A 6,467-nucleotide genomic window follows, 5' to 3' on the forward strand; every position below is an offset into this window, starting at 1 on the left:
GTCATGCATGAAACAATTGAAGACAAAATCTTATTTGCCAAAGACACGACGTGGACACCACTTGCATGTTTTGCTATGAGTTACTTCTTCAATTCAATAGTGTTTATCTCCTTCTTTATCAAAATGCTGGGAATAGCAACTTTCTTTGCTATTTTGGGTTAATTTTGGGTTATTGAGGTGACAGCAATGTTGAAGAGGAAGGTCTTTTGATCTCACTGTCACATTGTGTCTTTGGGAACGGTCATGTCAAGAATGATGTTGTCAGTGAAAGTAAAAGTAACCTTTAACTATAAAAATGCGTTTGTGTTAACATTTTTGATTTTCTAGAACTGATTGAATGGATTTACATTATTTGTTATGGGAAAAATTGATTTGGTTAGCATCTGTTTTTACCAAGGTTCCACTGTATTAGCATGCTAACAAGAAAATTTCATCCTTAAAAGACATGACACATGAGCCACGTTGTACGCAAACTGAGGCATATTTTGCCATAAATTTTCTACTTTAACCAAAAAACAACAACAGACACGCTAACCAGGGCGTATGCTAACCAAGGTTCCACTGTGTTAGCATGCTAATAGAATGTTAACAAAGACATTTTGTTCTTTGTTAAGACATGAGACATGAGTCATGTATGCAAACCGAGGCAAATTTTGCTATAAATTTTCTTCTTTAACCCCCCCCAAAAAAGCACGCTAAACAGGGCATATGCTAACCAAGGTTCCACTGTTAACCAGGGTGTATGCTAACCAAGGTTTCACTGTGTTAGCATGCTAATAGGATGCTAACAAGGACATTTCATCCTTAAAAGACATGAGACATGAGTCATGTACGCAAACAGAAGCAAATTTTGCCATAAATTTTCTTCTTTAACCCTTCCCAAAAAAGCACGCTAGCCAGGGCATATGCTAACCAAGGTTCCACTGTGTTAGCATGCTAGTAGGATGCTAACAAGAACATTTTGCCCTTAAAATACATGAGACATGAGTCATGTGATACGCAAACTGAGGCAAATTTTGCAGTGAATTTTCTTCTTTAAACAAACCAAAAAAAACATGTTAACCAGGGCGTATGCAAACCAAGGTTCCACTGTTTTAGCATGCTAATAGGATGCCAACAAAGACATTTTGTCCTTAAAAGACATGAGACATGAGCCACGTTGTATGCAAACCAAAGCAAATTTTGCCGTAAATTTTCTTCTTTAACCCCCCAAAAAATGCTAACCAGGGTATATGCTAACCAAGGTTCCACTGTATTACCATGCTATTAGGATGCCAACAACTACATTTTGTCCTTAAAAGAGCCATGTTGTACGCAAACGGAGGCAAATTTTGTTATAAATTTTCTTCTTTAACCAAATAAAAACCCCACCCCGCGAACCAGGGTGTATGCTAACCGAGGTTCCATTGTAGTTTGCTAGTGTGCTATTGTACACAAACAGGAAAACCAACAAAGTGAATGATAAGATGTCCATGTATCGTTTCCCCTGATTAAAAAGGTGAAAATGGATCCATCCAAGGTTTTCCATTTGCATGCATTTGGTCTGTGTGAGTATGTGTGCATCACAAATAAAAAGAGGTCAGTATTGTTTTTTTCCTTCTTTTAGCCGGTTTGATGTGGAGAAAGTAGGGCAATTTCCAAATCGACTCCCCCATCATTATTCATCTTGATAAGTTCCCCACTTTGATGTTTTTTCTATTTCCACATCTCACTCGCTCACCATCACGGTTCGTTCCCCCCTTCAGCACTTGCTGCCACATTCCGTGTCATAATTCCCGTGTAATGTCTTCTAATGCAAGCAATGAGGCAGGCCGCGCCGGAATAAACCACTTGAGCTCCCTGTGAGGTGAAGTTACTTTGCAACTGAAGAAAGACTCCATTACCTGCTTAACTCCACCAGCCTTCACTGAGAATAAGCGCTCCTGGCGCTGTTATCGACAAAGGTAATGTGTTATTGCAAAGCGTCACAGCCACTGTGATCTCCCTGAGGAAGCCATTAAAATGATGTTGCCACTGGGTGAGAGTACTGTCATACTTTTGGAAAAGTGTGGATGTTGTGTGAGACCTTGGGAGGCTGCGATGCTTCCAGCAGTGGGGTGCACTCCATTATGTTTTTTAAAAACTATATTAATTAGTACATCGTGCTGTTTTGTGGTTGAACACGGACTATTATTAAGCAAATTGTACATATTTTTTGGTTTAAATTAGGCCTTATCAAAAATGTTACAAATGTTATTTATTATTATTATTAAACACTGACTATTATTAAGCAATTATTAAGCAAAATTTTTTTGGTTTAAATTAGGCCTTATCAAAAATTTAAAAACTTTATTATTATTATTATTATTATTAAACACGGACTATTAAGCAAATTGTATATGAAAAATTTAAAAATATTATTTATTATTATTATTATTATTAAACACGGACTATTATTGAGCAATTATTAAGCAAATATATTTTGGTTTAAATTAGGCCTTATCAAAAATGTAAAAACATTATTTATTATTATTATTATTATTAAAAACGGACTACTATTAAGCAAATTGTATATAAAAAATGTTAAAATATTATTATTATTATCATTATTATTATTATCATTATTATTATTATTATTATTAAACACGGACTATTATTAAGCACTTATTAAGCAAATATTTTTTGGTTTAAATTAGGCCTTATAAAAAATTTAAAAATATTATTATTTATTATTATTATTAAACACTATTAAGCAAATTGTACATATTTTTTGGTTTAAATTAGGCCTTATCAAAAATTAAAAAAACATTATTTATTATTATTATTTTTTTTGATTAATCATGGACTATTAAGCAAATTGTACATAATTTTTGGTTTAAATTAGGCCTATCAAAAATTTTAAATATATTATTATTATTATTCAATTATCATTCATTAATGATTAATTATTAATCATGAATCATGAATCTTTAATTGTTAAAAATTAAAAAGAAAAATGTAAAATAAAAATTTTAATAAAACAACTGAAACCTTCCTGTCACCACAGGAAGCAGGGCATAGAACAGGAAGTAAAAAAAAAGAATAAAAATAAGGATCTGTGAGTCTCCTAGCTGTGACCACCATACAGCCCTATTATCTATCATCATCATATTTCATTTCATTCATAAAAATAAAAAAATACCTGTAATTTAATTAAAAAATGATTTAAAAAAGTTGTACAACATCCTTGTTTTAGTGGGCCATTTTTACTGGTAATTAAACGCCTCATGACAATGACTTGTAAAGTGCTTTACCGTCCACAAAGAGCTCTGAGAAAATTCAATCAGGGAAGCTGCAGATGACTTTAGCTTTGTGTGTCCCCTGTGGAGGAAGGGCTAAGAGGTCAAGGGTCGCCTCAGGCCTGAATAAAAAAACCTGACGCCCCCCCCCCCAAAAAAAAAAAAAAACTTGCCAGGGTATGGGGGGCTGGTAAGATAAGGGTGATTATCACAGACCCAAGCCTGGCGTGTAACAATGACGAAACAGCATCTGGAGATCCTGACATGCTGACACTTATCCTGCAGTGGGAGGGCGACCGCGACGGCAGAGGCGGCGGGCTGGACAGCTGTAGATGTCCGACAGCATGTTGCGGCGACAAGCAGCGCCTGCTGTCGAGTATTGGCTAAATCTGCAAAGTTAGGCTGCTGTCCATCTGGGCACCACCGAGTCTAAATTAGAAAAAATAACCTTGTCCGGTAATAAGTCAAGAACATGTACGCTGCAAGAATAGGATGTTAACAAGGACATTTTGTTCTTAAAAGACATGAGACATGAGCCATGTTGGACGCAAACGGAGGCAAATTTTGCCCTAAAGTTTCTTTTTTAACCCCCCCCCAAAAAAAGCACGCTAACCAGGGCATATGCTAACCAAGTGATACGCAAACTGAGGCAAATTTTGCAGTGAATTTTCTTCTTTAAACAAACCAAAAAAAACATGTTAACCAGGGCGTATGCAAACCAAGGTTCCACCGTGTTAGCATGCAAATAGGATGCTAACATTTGCTAACAAAGGACATTTTGGAGATATGAGACTTGAGTCATGTACGCAAACCGAGGCAAATTTTGCCATAAATAGCTGCTACACAAGTAATGAGGGAGCTCATTATAAGGTTTAATGCTCGGCAGAGAAACACTGCTCACTTTCTGATGCCTTCCACAGCAATGGTTTCCATGAGTGAATATATATATATAAGTATATATAAGTATATCAACCGACATTTTTAAGTGTTAAGATGGTCTGTCTCTCTTCCTTTGTTAATTAATTCTCTTGTTTCTTGACATTTTTGTAGCAGGAAATTACTTTTTACATACAGACAAACAACCATTCACACAAAAAGTTACCACTTCCACACAAAATAGGAGGAGAACTCATTCATTCATTCTTTTTCTACCGCTTATCCTCACAAGGGTTGATGGGGTGCTGGAGCCTATCCCAGCTGTCTTCGGGCAAGAGGCGGGGTACACCCTGGACTGGTGGCCAGCCAAAAAGTTACCACTTCCACACAAAATAGGAGGAGAACTCATTCATTCATTCTTTTTCTACCGCTTATCCTCACAAGGGTTGATGGGGTGCTGGAGCCTATCCCAGCTGTCTTCGGGCGAGAGGCGGTGTACACCCTGGACTGGTGGCCAGCCAAAAAGTTACCACTTCCACACAAAATAGGAGGAGAACTCATTCATTCATTCTTTTTCTACCGCTTATCCTCACAAGGGTTGATGGGGTGCTGGAGCCTATCCCAGCTGTCTTCGGGCAAGAGGCGGGGTACACCCTGGACTGGTGGCCAGCCAAAAAGTTACCACTTCCACACAAAATAGGAGGAGAACTCATTCATTCATTTTCTACCGCTTATCCTCACAAGGGTTGATGGGGTGCTGGAGCCTATCCCAGCTGTCTTCGGGGCAAGAGGCGGGGTACACCCTGGACTGGTCGCCAGCCAATCACAGGGCACATATAGACAAACAACCATTCACACTCACATTCATACCTATGGACAATTTGGAGTCGCTAATGAACCTAGCATGTTTTTGCAATGTGGGGGGAAAATGGCGTCCCCAGAGAAAACCAATGGGGAGAAAACATGCAAACTCCGCACAGAGAGGTTGTTCATGAATGATTTAGAAAATGTTAAAAACCCGACTGACTGCTCTCTACGTTACTTCCTGTCTACATATAAGTTACCTTTTTGCCACTGCGTGTTCAGCTTCAGTACAAAAAAATCTGCAGGCGTCTTTATGCCTCACTTCCTTACTACCTCAGCGTCTGGGAGTCGAGAGAACACGAGCTCGGTAAAATGTCGGGAGACTCTTGTTTATTTTTCACTTTTACACCAGCCTCACTCTGGGATTTATTCCTTCCTGCTACATTCCACAAAATTGCTATTGCCTGAGCAATTGCACCACCAAACAGCAGGCAGACTCCAAGAGACTCGTGTTTTGTAAAAGTAGTGTCGTAATGCCAGGCTAAGTATTCTACATATGTTTGTATTGAATGTACTCCAATGGTAATAATTCAAAACAAAACCAATTGAGGTCAATCAAAGTAGAGGATCACCCACTAATGTCTGTGAAGGATTCTTCCTTTCATTCCGAGCCTGGAATGTGTTTAGATAGAGGACATGTCTGAGAGTCATTATGCCTTGCTTGGTTTTTGGGCGATGTAATAAGTAAAGCTTCTAGTATTACCGTTCCCTTGGACCACCACCAGTGCTGTTTTCACTGTCTGGACCTTTAAACTCGCATCATAAAACACGATCATTCAGTGGAAACACTGAACACTGAATAGAGAATATAAAGGAGTGTTGTAGTAGGAGTTACCAAATTACTGTAGAATGAAAGTACTCCTTTAGGAAGCTTGAAAACGTTTAATAATTTTTGGCTGATCTTGGTTCTAAATTGCAATCATGATAACCGTCAATTAGTAAGTCTTAAAATTTGTCCTATACATCCTATAGTCATCAAGTCCGTTAATAACGTGCAGTAATCCTTCATTTAGCATGGATCATGGGTTCCAGACCCCAACTTTCCCAAAGTAGGACTCCTTATATCGGAATCGGAATCACCTTTATTGTCATTGTATTGCACACAACGAAATTTGAATGCAACTCCACGGTGCATTTTGTAGAAAGTAAAAAAAAAAAAATAAGGAAAAATATAAAACTAAAATAAAGAATAAGAATATACTGTATTTTCTGGACTATAAGTCGCACTGGAGTATAAGTCGCACCAGGCCAAAAATGCATAATTGGGTAGAAAAAAAACATACATAAGTCGCACTGGAATATAAGTTGCAGAAGGCCAAAAATGCATAATTATGTAGAAAAAAAATACATAAGTCGCACTGGAGTATAAGTCGCACAATGCCAGAAATGCATAATTACGTAGAAAAAAACATACATAAGTTGCACTGTAGTATAAGTCGCACAAGGCCAAAAATGCATAATTAGGTAGAA

This window comes from Doryrhamphus excisus, chromosome 23, assembly GCF_030265055.1.
Source record: "Doryrhamphus excisus isolate RoL2022-K1 chromosome 23, RoL_Dexc_1.0, whole genome shotgun sequence".
Lineage (NCBI taxonomy): Eukaryota > Metazoa > Chordata > Actinopteri > Syngnathiformes > Syngnathidae > Doryrhamphus > Doryrhamphus excisus.